The following is a 15,621-nucleotide window of genomic DNA, read 5'->3' on the forward strand; positions in this document are numbered from 1 at the left end:
TGTCCAAGCGTGAGCGGTATTCGTTGATCTGTGGGTGAAGGGGGACAAAGGTGAGCCCTTTACTGAGGACTGACCGTTCGTCCTCAGTAAGGGGTAGGTCTGGAGGGATGGTGAAGACTCGGCAGGGCTGGGTGCTGCTGTCTCCTCTGGAGCTGCTGGCTGTGGAGGTGGTGGGCGGAGCTACGTCGGCGTCGGCTGTGGGCGGAGCTGTGTTGGCGTCGGCTGTGGGCGGAGCTGCGTCGGCGGTGGGCGGAGTTGTGCCGGTGTCGGCGGTGGGCGGAGTTGCGCCGGCGGTGGGTGGAGTTGCGTCCGCGTCGGTGATGGGCGGACCGGCGTCGGAGGTAGGAGGAGCGGGGTAGGCGGCGGCAGTAGCGGTGAGGGTGGTGGCGACTTCAGTGGCGGTGGCAACGGCAGCGATGGTGCTTGCTGTCCCGGAAGTGGGGAACCCGGCGGTGGCGGATGTGACGTCATCTGTGGGTTCTCCGATAGTGGCCTCATGGCCAATGGCGGCGGACCCATTGTGGGGAAGGTCCTGGGTACGGCTGGGGATTTGGGGGGTGGAGGAAGCCCGTTTTCGGTGGTAGGCACCAGTAAGTTTACTGTACTTACGGTTTTTAGTGTCCAATAAAGCTGAGTAGAATTGGGAGTTCAGGTTGTGGATCCTACGTAGAATAAAAAACAGGAGAGGTCCTTTGCAGGTCTGGGAGAGGGAGGCTCTGAGCTGGGGTAGGCTTGATTGTAGTGCCTGGAGATGCCGGCGCATTGCTGCAAGTGTGTGTTTCAGGAGTCGCAGGGAGAAACGCTTCTGAAGGATCTCAACGCCATGAGTGTAGATATTATCACGGTTGGGGCCAAATTGGGAAGGCTTGAATGTGGATTGTAGTCCATTGGGGATGATCTGGTTCCGTAGGCAGGTGCTAAGGAAGGTGATGTGGCTGTAGTACCTGGTTTGCTTCAGGACGTGGTCGAGTAGTTTCAGGGCCGAAGAGATTACGAGAGAGTTGCAGTGGGAGAGAGATCCCTTGAGGTTTGTCCGGAGGGAGGAGGGTAACTTCTTCAGGTTAGGCATCCTTAGAACCAGTACGTGCCATCTCCTGTTTCAATGGCATCATTTTAAGCCAACATTCATGTTCTTCCTCTTCTCTTCATCATTGCAATGCTAATTCTAATTTTCTACCTTACATTTCTCTTTCTTTTGTTTTTCTGCTCTTTGGAATTCTATCTCCAGCTTTTTCATCTTTTGTTCATGCTCAAGTTGCTTTAACTGTAACTGAATTTCACCTGATTCCAATGTTTCACTACTGGAACCTCCAGGGTATGTGTAATGCTAGTACCACCATTATTTCTGCCTTCCCAGCTCTTGTCAGGCAATGCTACCTCCAGTTTACTTGTTAATTCAATCGACCTGGGTTTTGGAAGTTCATATGAGTGTTAGGGACAACTGTGTCACCTGCAGGAATTCCTCTGCCATTTCCAGCACCATTTCTAAATGCATTATGGAAGTTGACATTCTTTTTAACTTGTTATTTACTAATTCCACACCCAAATCTTTGTTGCTCCTGTTTCAAAATTGATTCCTGATGAGCCCACAAACTTTATCAAACTTCACTGGGGTACCCTGCTGGAAATCAGGCACCACTGTTCCATACAAAAATTAAACACTTTATAAAAGTATACAAAAGTCCCCAGTTTACCTGTTTTTATTGACTCAGGTTGATAGAAAGCATAGACCAGTTTCTGTACATAACAAGAATCACTACTCATTACAAATAAATAGATTTTAGCTACAGGTAAACAATTATCAGTAGTCAATATGTAATTGTACTAGGTAAAACTCTAACCTCCTTATAAAACTCCTTATACACACATACACAGAGAAAAAAAAGCAGATGTTCTAGATGGAGGGAAAAACTGGGAAGGCTGTTCAAAAGTCTCTGCCCAGAGGGTTCTCTGGGATGATCTTTTTGGCTTGTCAAGACCCACTGCTCCTTGATCTCTGTTCTCCTGGTATTTTTTACTGGCTTGCATGACTAGGCAAAGAATGACTAGTTTATAAATTTTTTGAAGTCTTTCAGTAACTGGTTAGAAGCCACAGCTTACAGTGACACTAGGGAAAACAAACTGGCTTGCTTCATGCTTTAGGTATTTTTTTTACTGATGAGAAAAAAGATGCCACTGACCTCCCTGGAGGTCCAAAGGCTTCTGATGATATTATTCATACTCACAAGCTGTTCAGCTAGCTGGCAGCAAATCACACAATTGTTGGCAGGTAGAACACCATTGTCATCAACAACTGGTCAGCACTCCACAGACCAGCCAACTACTTGTTATGAGCCAAATCTCTCTTTGCACATACCTCATGGTTCCAATCCGTCTGCAGTAATCTTCCCTAATGCTTGAATAAACAGCTGTTGAAGCAGTACTTAAGATGAGTGCCAATAACCTGCTTTTTGTAAGTGCAGTAATCCTTCCCACCGTCCTTGGCTTTTAAAAGTCTTTTTCCCATTTCAGTTCATAATCAAAAATACAGAAAAAAGACACAGTATTTACGTATAACTTCCTTTAATGTTTGGAGCACCCAGTCTCTCTTGTATTGCCATCATTATCTATGCTAATATATTAATTATCTTTGCCTTCTTTGTTATTTCAGGAAATCTCACCTTTAACTCCTTTGCCAATTCTACAACCATAGCCTTAGTCAAGTCTTATAAAACTGTCATGGCCCTAATCCCTGGTGATACAATGCATTGGGTCCCTCTGAGTTATACATCTCCCTACTCTACATATTGCTGACCACTTCATTCAGAACAACTGTTATTGCACGGATGCCAGGGAAAGAATAGGGATATTCAAGAGGGGCAATGGTATTAGCAGGACCTATTGCTCCATTATGCACCTTGTTCCTCTTGTTTTCAGATGCTGCAGCAGGCTCTCAACATAGACATCAATTCATGGTACATCCTGCATGGAAGTCAGATATCATGCTGGCACACTTACATTTGGAGCTGCACAAAGATTCAAACAAACAGGTGTAGTACAAAACCTATGACATACAATGAGCTATCAACTGTGCCACCACAATGCTCTCAAAATGTTTTTTGTTTTTTTTTTCTCTCTCCCACTCTGTCTCAGTGTAATCCCTGGTTCTGCAGCTGGGGTGGAGGGACCTGCTTGACACAAGTCTGTTAGCCCTGGAGGATTGGTCAGGAAATCCAGGGGTGTTTGTGTCCAGATGAGCCTAACATGTTGAATGTCTGGACCCTCCTCCAAGAGTCGGAAAGGGGATGTGCAGATGGAAGGTGGAGGACCTGACCACCACTCCAGTGTGGGACTGGGTGACTCCTGACACCACTCAACAGCATCTACCCCCCCTCACCACCCATCTTTATGAGGAAGGACAGCTAGAATGTGTGCCTTTGGCCATGAGGACCAATTGCTGGAGAGATGCAATGCTGGTGTCTGTACCTGAGGGTGCTGGACATGTGTCTCAATGGCATCTGCCCACTTCTGGTGGACTTATTGATGTGAGACTGTTGGGGTGGTTCAAGAGACAGAGTGAGGGAAGATGTTTCTAGCAATAGTGAGCCTTGGTTGTAGGTGGGTTTTACAAGCAGAGATAGAGTGAGGTTGAGAAAGCAGAGAAGTTCGTGGCATTTAAGCTGGTGGCGAGGAGAAATCTCATGGCACAGCTGGCCGTTCCTCCAGACCTTGAAGACAGCAATGACCTGGATGGCCACCTCGGACCAGGCTGCCAGTTTCTGTGATATGGTCTCCAGGTAAAGGATACATGGCAGGCCATATGGTATACATACACACACGCGTCACAAAACTGAGCAAAGCCACTGACTTCTCCACCTCATACTCCCTTAACGTCTGCTTCTTTTGGAGGCTTCTTTTCTCCATGATCAGGAGCCTGTCATGTTGGAGGTGGATCTCTTAGTATCCAGGATCCAGGCTATCACAGTCTCCGTTTGCTGCTGGGGCCAAGTCTGCGCTGTGCTCCCCAGAATGGGGCTCTAATTCTAGAAATGACCCCTCAACAGCCGGATGGGTGTATCTGAGTTTGTTCAGAATGTGGGAGAGGTAGGTGCCAGTGCATCTTCTGAGTCGCTGTTGCTGAGAGGTGAAAATTTAATATCCGAATGGCTGGTGCCTGGACTCTGTCAGGTTCCAGGTGTCAAGGAGCACAGGACAATTCCCCATCTGATGCTGCGTGCCTACTCAGGCAGCTTTCTCACTCTGTTGACTTTTTCACTCCAGCCTTCCCATCAACTTCCCTTTTCCCAGTAACCTGGAAGCTTCTTCCTCAGCAATGCTGAAAATCTTGAAGTCTGTCTTGCCTTCACCTTTTCCTTCCGGCTCTGGGCCTGCTTATCAATGTATGAGGTTGTATCCACTCAAGCCAAACTGTCACATGCTTTGGCCTCAAGTGCCAAGCTGCCCTGAGGCTGATTACATATTCACCTGCCTAAACATACTTACATAAACAAGGTTTGATGCTCACATTACAGACAGTGCCATGCCAATTTGGCCCTTTCCTCAGTAGATCGGAGGAAGTCATCGAATCTCTTCCAGCACTGCCCCAAACATCTTAGTAGGCCTCATGGTAGCTGACCACCTTGATAATCTTGGTCCAGGGGTTCTGTCAGGTCATCAGGTGGGTCATGTGGGTCTCTAGTATTTGCCTGAGAAGTAGCACTGAATCATGGAACTTGTCTTTTATAGAATTATACTTGTGAAACCCTTAGATGTGATTGGGGAAGGTGCAATAGATTTTAATGACAGCACAAATCATTGAGGATAAGCTGGAAGGCAGCAGAGGGTTATGAAGGGCTGTAAAAGCAAATTGACTTGACTAATCCACAAAACGTAAAGCCATGAAAGCCCTGATGCAGAGACTTCCTGCCTACCCCAGTAAATACTTTAAAGCCTGCACCAAGCTGCTGGATTGTTAATGGGAATACTCCAATGGAAAGCCATCCCAGCCCTATTCCTGCATTTGTTTCAAGAGCACACCACTGGCTGTTTAAATGTATGTATGAAACATGGGGTGGTGGGGCCTGGCTCCTGATACAAAGGCAAGAAGTGGTGCCCTTCTATGTTTCCATCAGGAATGGCAAGGTCTTCAGCACTTTGTATCTCACAGGCGGAATGCAAAGAATTTAAAACTTAAATAAGATGACAGAATGAAGAAACAAAAAAAAGAATGGTGAATGATGGAAATCAGAAACAAAAGCAGAAATTGCTAAAAAAGTTCAGCAGGTCTGGCAGCATCTGTGGAGAGAGAACAGAGTTAACGTCTCGGGTCCAGTGACCCTTCTTCAGACATGTACCCCTAGACTTTGGATACATAATCTGCATATAAATTTAAACCTCCAGTTGTATTCTGGACTGTTACAAAAACCCCATAGCTGAAATGAATTGCAAATAGGGCGGCACAATGGTTCAGTGGTTAGCACCGCTGCCTCACAGCACCAGGGATCTGGGTTTGATTCCTCCCTGAGGTGACTGTCTGTGTGGAGTTTACACATTCTCCCCGTGTCTGCTTGGGTTTCCTCTGGGTGCTCCAGTTTCCTCCCACAGTCTAAAGATGTGTAGACTAGGTGGATTGGCCATACTAAATTGCCCCATGGTGTTCAGAGATATCTAGATGAAATGGGTTATAGGGGGATGGTCTGTGTGGGATGCTCTGAGGGTCAGTGTGGACTTGTTGGGCTGAAGGGCCTGTTTCCACACAGTAAGGATTCTATAATCCTCATTTGGAACAGTGTGGACTTGTTGGGCTGAAGGGCTTGTTTCCACACTGTAGGGAATCTATAAATTACTGATTGGAGTTACTATCAATGCTCATCTTGCTAAAGTTCATCCAGCTTGTTCTTTAATACAAACAGCAACTTGAACAGGCATCTGTTTTATTGGGTGAAGGTCTAAAATTTCATTCAGCAGCCAGTCATCAGCCTTTGTATTTAAGTTTATCGCTATGTTGAATTTCAGATACATGTTGATGACTGAGTTCAGTATTTTGATGGAGTAGAGGATGATAATGCAAGATTGCAGATTGAAATCTTGACTGAATTCCTATCAAAGAATGATTCAAGCAGTGGTGGAGCTTCTCAATACAAATTGACATTTCTATTTTGGATGCACCAACAGTGCTTTCTCACAGGAGTTAGTGAAAGAACAATGACAGTATAGCATTTTTTCTGGAACAGCATTTATTATCTATCCCTAGTGTCCTTGAGAAAGAAGGCGGTGGTGAACATGCAGTCAACATGCTCTAGGGAGACCTACAATGTCATTAGGGAGGGAGTTCCAGGATTTTTACTCAGTGACAGTGAAGGAATAATGATATATTTTCATGTTTATAGTTCCATTTTTTTTTGTATTGAAGTATCAAGCTTCCATGAATCTCCTGGCCTTGCCCTTCAAGATGGAAGTGATCATGGGTTTGGAAGGTGCTGTCCAAGGAGCCTAGGGTGAATTTCCTGCAGTGCATCTAGTAGATAGTACACACTGCTGCTACTAAGCATAGGTGGTGGAGGGTGTGAATGTTTGTGAATGTGGCACCAATTAAGTAGGCTGCTTTGTTCGAGATCAAGTCAAGCTTCTCAAGTGTTGTTGGATCTGCACTCATCCATGCAAACGGGGAGTATTCCGTCACACTCTTGACTTATGCATTGTAAATAGTATATAAGCTTTGGTCAATTAGGTGTTTCTCGCTGCAAAATTCCTAGCCTCTGATCTGATTCATTCTTGTTGTACATGGCCTTTACCTGGCACCTGTGTGGCGTGAATGTTACTTGCCATTTGTCAGCTCAAGCCTAGATATTGTCCAGGTCATGCTGCATTTGGACATGGACTGCTTCAGTATCTGAGGTGTCATGAATGGTGCTGAACCTTGTACAATCACCAGCAAACATCCCCACTTCCAACCTGATGATGTAGGGAAAGTGATTGATGAAGCAGTTGAAGATGGTTGGGCCTAGGACACTAGCCTGAGGAACTCCTTGAGAAGATGTCCTGAGATGACCAATCTCCAACGACTACAAGGTTCCTTAAAGGCACACTTGGTCAAATGTAGCTTTGATGTCAAGGGCAGTCACTCTCTACAAAATCATGAGAGGTATAGACAGGCTGGATGGCAAGAAGCTTTTTTCCCAGAGTGGGGGACTCAATTACTGGGGGTCACGATTTCAAGGTGAGAGGGGAAAAGTTTAAGGGAGATACGCGTGGAAAGTTCTTTACACAGAGGGTGGTGGGTGCCTGGAATGCGTTGCCAGCGGAGGTGGTAGAGGCGGGCACGATAGCGTCATTTAAGATGTATCTAGACAGATACATGAATGGGCAGGGAGCAGAGGGATACAGATCTTTGGAAAATAGGCGACAGGTTTAGATAGAGGATCTGGATCGGCGCAGGCTTGGAGGGCCGAAGGGCCTGTTCCTGTGCTGTAATGTTCTTTGTTCTTTTGTTCTTTGTTCTCACCTCACCTCACCTCCGGAATTCAGCACCATTGTCTATGTTTGAATCAAGGCTGTATTGATGTCAGGATCTGAGTGGCCCAGGCATAATGTAAATTGGTCATCAGTGAGCAGTTACTGCTGAGCTGGTACTGCTTGATGGGACACTTCATCACACCCTCCACACTTTACTGATGATTGAGAATAGACTGATGAGGGTGATAATTTACTGGGTTGGCTTGATTCTTCTTGTTGTCCATGTACTTGTAGCAAGGAGTTCCAAAGACACTCAACTCTCAGAGATGAAATTCCTCCTTATCCCAATCTTAAATTGACACCCATTTATTCTGAGACTATGCCCTCTCGTCCTAGATTCTCTCGTAAGGGGAAACATCCTCTTAGTATTTTCCCAGTCAAGTCCCCTAAGAATTCTACATTATCTTAATGAGATCACCTCTAATTCTTCTAAACAACATGAGTAGTCCCAACCTGTTCAGCCTTTCATCATAAGACAATCCCAGGAAAGCCTAGGATCAGGAATACCAGGAATCAGAGGAGTAGGAAAGCTGATGTTTTGGGTTGAGACCCTTCTTCTGAAGAAGGCTCCCGACCTGAAATGTCAGCTTTCCTGCTCCTCTGATGCTGCCTGGCCTGCTGTGTTCCTCCAGCTCCATACTGTGCTATCTCAGACTCCAGCATCAGCAGTTCTTACTATTACTCTAGACAACCTTCTTTGAAATACTTCCAGTGAAATGATATTTTTCCTTTAAAAATGGGATCAAAACTGCTCACAGTATTCCCAGGAGTGGTCTCACCAGCACCAACTTGCACAGTGGCAGGAAAACTTCCCTACTGTTATACTCCAACCCTCTTGAAAATAGGGCCAACATTCTATATGCCTTCCTTGATTACCTGCTGCACCTATGTGCTGGCTTTCTATTTTGTGCCCAAGTATCCCTAAGTTTCTGAGATAACAAGGTGTAGAGCTGGATGAACACAGCAGGCCAAGCAGCATCAGAGGAGCAGGAAAGCTGACGTTTCAGGCCTAGACCCTTCTTCAGAAATGGGGGAGGGGAAGGGGGTTCTGAAATAAATAGGGAGAGAGGGGGAGGCGGATAAAGGAGAAGATAGGTGGAGAGGAGACAAACAGGTCAAAGAGGCAGGGATGGAGCCAGTAAAAGTAAGTGTAGGTGAGGAGTTAAGGAGGGGATAGGTCAGTCCAGGGAGGACGGACAGGTCAAGGGGGCGGGATGAGGCTAGTAGGTAGGAGATGGGGGTGGGGCTTGAGGTGGGAGGAAGGACAGGTTAGGGAGGTGGGGACAAGCTGGGCTGGTTTTGTGATGCGGTTGGGTGAGGGGAGATTTTGAAGCCTCCTGCAATGCCACAACGATGCCACCTGAAGGTTGCAGGAACAGCACCTCATATTTCGCTTGGGAACCCTGCAGCCCAGTGGTATCAATGTGGATTTCACAAGCTTCAAAATCTCCAGAAATTACATGGAATTAAAATTCCATCAGCTGCCATGGTCCCCAAAACTTTATCTGGGTCTCTGAATTAAGATTTCAGTAATAATACCACTATGCCATCACAAAACACTAGAGACAGCCTAAAGCTTTAAGAACATGCTCTATAATCAAACCCGGATGTGAATTATAGGTTATTTCCATTTCCTTTCACAGCAGTCCTTGGAAGTCCAAGTGGTGGTGGTGGTGGTAGAGGGCTGTTTTTCAGACTGGAGGCCCATGACCAGTTATGTTCCAGATGGATCAGTTATAGGTCCACTTTTGTTTGTCATTTATATAAATAATTTGGATGAGAACATGGCAGGCATCATTAGTAAGTTTGCAGATGACACCTAAACTGGTGGCGTAGTGAACAGTAAACATGGTGACTTAAGATTATAGAGATCTTGATCAATTTGGTCAATGGGTCAAGGAGCGGCAGATCGAGTTTAATTTGAATAAATGTAAGATATTACATTTTGGTAATACAACTAAGGACAGAACTTGTACAATAGACTGGACTCTGGGCAGTGTTGTATAACAGTGACCTAGGGGTTCAGGTACGTAATTCTTTGAAATCTGCATCACAAGTGGACGTGGTGGTTAAGGTGGCATTTAGCATGCTTGCCTTCCTCGGTCAGACTTCTGAGTATAGGAGTTGGGATGTCATGTTGAGGTGGTGGTACAGGATATTGGTGAGGCCTCTTCTCATAAAAGAGTCATAGAATTCCTACAGTGTTGAAGGCGGCCATTCAGCCCAAGTTCACACACCCCTTCAAAGAGCCTCCACCCAGATCTACATCCCTATCCTAGTGATGTAACCCTGTACTTCCCATGGCTAAGCAACCTAATCTGCACAGCGTTGGAAACCAGAGCACCCAAAGAAAACACATGCAGACACAGGAAGAACATGCAAACTCAATACAGTCACCAGAAGTGGGAATTGAACATGGGTCCCTGGCACAGTGAGACAGCAGTACTAACCAGTGGTCATGCTCTGTTACAGGCAGAATATTACTTTTTTTTTCTCCTCCTCTGTGTAAGGGCACAGGAAGACACCCTTTGTGCAAATAATTTTATTCAATACTTCCACCACCTAGAAAAACACTCATGTGGCCAGGGAACCAGTGATAACATTTTTTGTAAACTGGAGAGGGGGCAGAAAAGATGTATCAGGATATTACCAAGAATACAGGGTTTGAGATGTAAAGATAGCCTGGAAAGACTATTCACTAGAGCAAAGGAAGTTGAGGGGTGACCTTACTGAGGTTTATAAAATCATGAGAGGCATAGATAAGGTGAATAACAATGTCTTCCTCTAGTGTGAGAGTTCAAAACCAGGGAGCATACTTTTAAAGGTGGGAGAAGAAAAAATTTTAAAGAGGACACAGTAGGCAACCTTTTTTTTTAAAAAAAAAGTGGCTCATGTGTGGAATGAACAGTCAGAAAATGGGGTGGACGTAGGCACAGTTACAATGTTTAAAACACATTTGGATACATACATACATAGGAAAGGTGAGGGATAAGGGCCAAGCACAGGCAGATGGGGCTAGTTTATTTTGGGATTATGGTCTACATGGACTTGTCGGACCAGAGGGTCTGTTTCCATGCCAGATGAGTATGACTAAAGTCAATGTAGCAGACTCATGGTCAGACCCACGATTACTGTGCATGAAAACAGCAAAGCTCACCTTATCTGGAGAGTGCTAATTAGATTTTTCTATCAGAACTGGTTGTGTCACCTGCCTCACCCTTTGTATTTTACCTATAGTTAATTTTAGTGGAAAAGCAAACTGTACAAATGGCTTTTTGTAACTCAAAACATGAAACGTGGGACTAAAGTTCAGATGAAGTGAACATTGTTGCACAAGGCCAGTGTCTCAGTGACCTCTACGGATTCTGCCAAACAGCCAACTTCTTCAACGCACCTTTAAACGCTCTTCTATGCTCAACTTCTTAGGATTTGCAGCACAGACCCAAAATGATCAGAGAGATGGTTGATTTCAGAGGCTAGGATTTATCTCCATTGGGAAGTCTTTAAGATTCAATACATTTGTTCAAAGAAAAAGCACGCACAAACAAACAATTCTGAGTGTGATACACTGAACATAGTAAAAGTGAATAGCTTTTATTTAAAACCTACTCAGTTATCTTCCAAATGTTTCAAAAGTACAAACCATATGAATTTTTCCATTGTTATAACTCGACTATAATTAAACACTGCAGATGTGAAACCAGTAGATAGCCGTCATTTCTATTTTAAATATAAACATTACCTAAATTTATTTTTTGTATGGTAAAGTTTATTTGAATGAATGTATTATACAATACATTGTATAAAGACAATAATGATTGAAATGGGAAAATGTGACAGTACTAGGCCAAAGTAGTGTTCCTTAAGTATTCCAGGGATTCATGCATGTGGTTGGTATGCAGTGTTACAGTTCTCCATACAATGTAGAATACCATCTTAGGCCTTCCAGAGAAGGTGAACTTCCTGACAAAATAAAAGATAGGTTCAAAACAATCCAATGAATACACTACATTTAGTTACTGCATAATGTGCATTTTATAAACTCAATTATAAGTCTTATTTATGTATTACAAATTTCAGTTGGAGAAATTAATCTGCTGCCATTGTGGCTTGAAAATGTGTTACAGGATGTTACAACAATGCACACTAATAACTAAGCAAAGATTAGCAAGTCTCCCAAAACCCACCCCATGGGCTGTCCTTACTTGTCCACCTCCTTGCTGCTAAAGTCACTGATTTACAAGTTTCTGTGGCCTATTTAAAATCCAATAGTATACATGTATCCTAAATCATTCTTACTGCACTTGCAGCAGTGGGATGGAACTATTCAAAAAAAACCCCACACTTGTGGGCAGTGAATTCCATGAACTATTATTACACCTATTCCATTCTTTTGTCTAAAGTTTAATTGTACTTTTTTTGGTATCATCTGATACCAAAGATCGGCAGAGTTGTGAATAGTGTAGAAGGTTGTCAAAGGATACAACTGGGTATAGATCAGTTGCAGATGTGTGTGGAGAAATGGCAGATTGAGTTTCATCTGGGCATGTGTGGGGTGCTATACTCTGGGGGCTCAAATATTTAAGAAAAGTATACAATTAACGGCAGGACCCTGAACAGTGTTGATGTACAGAGGGACCTTGAGGTTGAAGTCCATAGCTCCCTGAATGTAGCCATGCAAGTAGATGGGGGGGGTGGGTGGAGGGGTGGAGGGAGGGGAGGGAGGGAGAGAAGAATGCATATGGCATGCTTGCCTTTATTGGTCGAGGAATTGAGAGCAAGTCAGGATGTCATGTTGGAGCTTTATAAAGCTTTGCTTAGGCCGCACTTAGTGTTCAATCCTGGTTGCCGCATTACAGGAAGGACGTGGAGGCTTTACAGAGGGTGCAGAAGAGGTTTACAAAGATGCTGTCTGGATAAGAGGGTATGAGCCATAAGGACAGGCTAGAAAAAACTCAGGTTGTTTTCTCTGGAGTGGCAGAGGTTGAGGGGAGACTTGATAGAAGTCTATAAAATTATGAGAAGAATACGTTGGGTTGACTGTCAGAATCTTTTCCCCCCCCCCTCCCCCAGAGTTGAAATAACAAATACTAGGGGGCATGCATTTCAGGTGAGAGGGGGGCAAGTTCAAAGGAGATGAGGGGCAAGTTGTGTTTTTACAGAGTGGTAGGAGTCTGGAACACGTTGCCACACAGTGAGGGTGCAGATATAATAGGGGCATTTAAGAAACTTGTAGATACGCACATGAATATGCAGAAGAGATTAGTTTAAATTGGTGTCACGTTCGGCACTGCATCCTGGACCAAAGGGCCCGTTCCTGTGCTGTACAATTCTATGTTTTATCTGTAAGATTCACCACTCTTTACAAACCTCCATCCAAATCACTAACCACAAACTGAAGTGGCTCTTTACCTGTGGGAATCACTACCCATATTACAACCCATTTCAGAACAACCTAAAATATCCAGAACTGCACAGAGCAGGAGGCGGCCATTTAGCCCATCATGTCTACACAGGCACCACAAATGAACTTCTAGTGCAATTTGTCTGCTTTCTACTTCTAACCTTGTATATTCTTCACTTTCAGATAAATCTAACTCCCATTCAAATGTTTTCATGATACTTGCTCCAAAACACTCTCCTCCTCCTTTTATACTTCAAACTAATGTTGAATTGTTCAGTTTTCCACCCCCGCCCACCAACTTCCCAGACCTAAAATTTCCCACATGACATTGTCTTTCACATACCACTTTGCACATCACCTGAAAATCCCCAGTGTAAAACAATGCTGAAATTTCCAGCATCATAAATCTCCAGCCTCAGGCAAGATTGCAGGCTAACACCACACATGAATTTCTAAAAATTACTATTTTCTGGAAATGTTGCGTTATTGTTTTAAAAATCCTGCAACTTCAGTTACACAGATCTTAATGAAATCCAGTGGCAGTTAGTGAATATAAACAAATCAAAGATTTCCAAATAGTTTTATTTTCTTCACATTTTAAACAATCAACACTTAACTACACCTGACCATTCAGAAGCAAGAATGCTAGACAAACAAAAACATTTGCTCTTTAACTGTTGAGCATGTTAACAAGCCAAGTCAGAGATACTTCAGACTTTCAACTGGTTAGACTTAAGAATAGTTGCCTCAGCCCAGAGTCTTCCTTCACAAATTGTTTTAGCAAATGTTCACATCAGGTTTCTAAAAAATATTAGCGGTATCAGTTACTTCATTACTCCGTCTCCAAACGTTTATTCTTACAAGGAGACTTCCCTCAATTCCATCCTTAATTTTTGTTCCATAATTTGACTAGGTGGCCTGGAACTTGAGAATTGTGTGCCAAATTTACTGGAGGTCTGCTTACCAAACCTTTTTGAGCTCTGAAATGATACAATAAGCAAAATAAGTGAGTTATTATGACAGTCTATGTAAACACCTGGGATGAGATGCATCAAGTCCACTCAAAGTTGCGACTGCTAAAAATCAGAACTTTATGAAAATCTTTTAGTGAACCACAGGTTTCCAGAGGAATCGATGTTTAAGCCAGAGTTATGTTCCTTCAGATTTTTCCCACCTGGAAAGCACAATATTGGTTGAAATACTGTATCATACATGGACAGCTCTGAATTCTTAGCTGAAATAACTTGCAAAATTAAAATATTATAAAAGATACAGCATGCAATAAAAATCTCACCAGGCAGTACTATTAAACTGACTACACTCCTTCCAGTGGTACAAGTTGCTTGCTGTAATATCAGCTGAAGCCCCAGGACAAACCTGCACTGAACAGGCAGTAGTGTAATGGTAATGTCACTGGACTAGTAATCCAGAAATAGTGCTCCCTACATGGCAGATACTGAAATTTGAATTCAATAAAAATTTGGAATACAAAAGATGACTTAATGGAGACCATTAATCTATTGGGGTAGAAGTACATCTTATTCATTAACACCCTTTAGGGAAGAAAATCTGTCATCCTTATCTGATCTGGCCTACATGACTTCTCGTGATTGACTTGTAACAACTAGGGATAGGTAATAAACACTGGCCTGGGTCATGTTGGCCATATCCTACAGATGAATTTAAAAAAAAACTTCCGCACTCGATCGGGCCCAGGATCAGTGCAATTTCAGAACAGAAGAACCAGCAGTTAAAAATAGAATAGATACCTGGACCGATGACAGGGCTTCCCAAACTGAGGGGACAAGGAATCCAAGGGGAGTTACGAGTGCCTAGACAACAATGGCTGCTACAGAGCTCCACCTCCTTCTGTCACTGGTTCTTACGTTCCCTATCCTGCTTTCTCAGAGGGGCTTGTGACAACTATCAAGCCATGACGTGGGTCACAAAACGGCAGGGTGTAAGCATAGGGGTTGGAGAGGAAGGCAAGATTGGAACGAGGTAGCTGTCAGAGGGAAGAAGGGCAACTGCATATCGCTGGGGCAAGATCATAATAATATGCAGGCCACAGAGGACGATGCTTGTTGCAAATGACATTCAAGAAACTTGCACAGCCTGCAACATGTAGGAAAATGAAGATGCTCCAGACAGTGTGGACAGTTACATCTGCAGGCACCGCCACTGGTTTGATGAGCTTGAATGTTAGGTTTTACAGTTGAGATTCAGTTGAAGGAACAGTGATTCTGTGAGGCTGCAAGTTAATGTTTCCAGACATGGTCACCCTGCAGCTTAAGGAAGTGCAGTCAGGGAAGGAATGAGCGACCAGTCACAAGAAAGCAGGCAGTTAGCAAAGTGCCAGGATGCATCTTACTCAAGAACAGTTTTCCTGCAATGGAAAACGGTGAGAGCAACAATTCCTCTGTGAAATACACAATCAGAACTCAGCTGCACAAGGTGGGAGAAGACAGGGAGGAAGGGCTACAGTGCTGAGAGACTCAGTGAAAAGTACAGACAGGAGTTTCTGTTACTCCAGGACGCCATTGCTCCAGTGCGCAGTCACCCTGGACACAGGCTAAAGAATGTCACTGAATGGCTGCAGGGCATCTTGAAGTGGGTAAGCAGAGGTCATAGTTCACATTTGTAAGAGCGATAAGTCCTTCAACAAGAATTTCCAAAGTTAAGTAGCAAATTGAAAAGCAGACTCTCAAAAGTTGCAATCTTAG

The 15,621-nt window shown here is 43.9% G+C and overlaps 1 protein-coding gene and 1 long non-coding RNA gene across 6 annotated transcripts in view; one reads left to right on the forward strand and one right to left on the reverse strand.

Moving 5' to 3' along the window:
* The first annotated feature begins 294 nt into the window (after nt 1–294).
* LOC125486277 overlaps nt 295–15,621 on the forward strand; it is a 44,268-nt gene continuing 28,941 nt past the window's right edge. For 2 of the 3 annotated variants that reach the window (XR_007264953.1, XR_007264951.1), the window contains exons 1-2: nt 295–341; nt 2,917–3,029. This is a non-coding gene — a long non-coding RNA (uncharacterized LOC125486277). Of the gene's footprint in view, nt 342–2,916; nt 3,030–3,132; nt 5,512–15,621 lie in introns of those variants that run through there. The other variant, XR_007264952.1, reaches the window with a different exon arrangement.
* LOC109915850 (KH domain-containing, RNA-binding, signal transduction-associated protein 1-like) overlaps nt 11,068–15,621 on the reverse strand; it is a 56,515-nt gene continuing 51,961 nt past the window's right edge. Inside the window, exons 11-12 of one of the 3 annotated variants that reach the window (XR_007264949.1) lie at nt 13,935–14,072; nt 11,068–11,457 (exon numbers count right to left, since the gene is read on the reverse strand). The gene's annotated coding sequence lies outside the window, so the exon portion shown is untranslated. Of the gene's footprint in view, nt 13,879–13,934; nt 14,073–15,621 lie in introns of all 3 variants that reach the window. The other 2 variants (XR_007264948.1, XR_007264950.1) reach the window with 2 other exon arrangements.

The sequence above is a fragment of the Rhincodon typus genome, chromosome 27 (assembly GCF_021869965.1).
Source record: "Rhincodon typus isolate 14 chromosome 27, sRhiTyp1.1, whole genome shotgun sequence".
Classification (NCBI taxonomy): Eukaryota; Metazoa; Chordata; class Chondrichthyes; order Orectolobiformes; family Rhincodontidae; genus Rhincodon; species Rhincodon typus.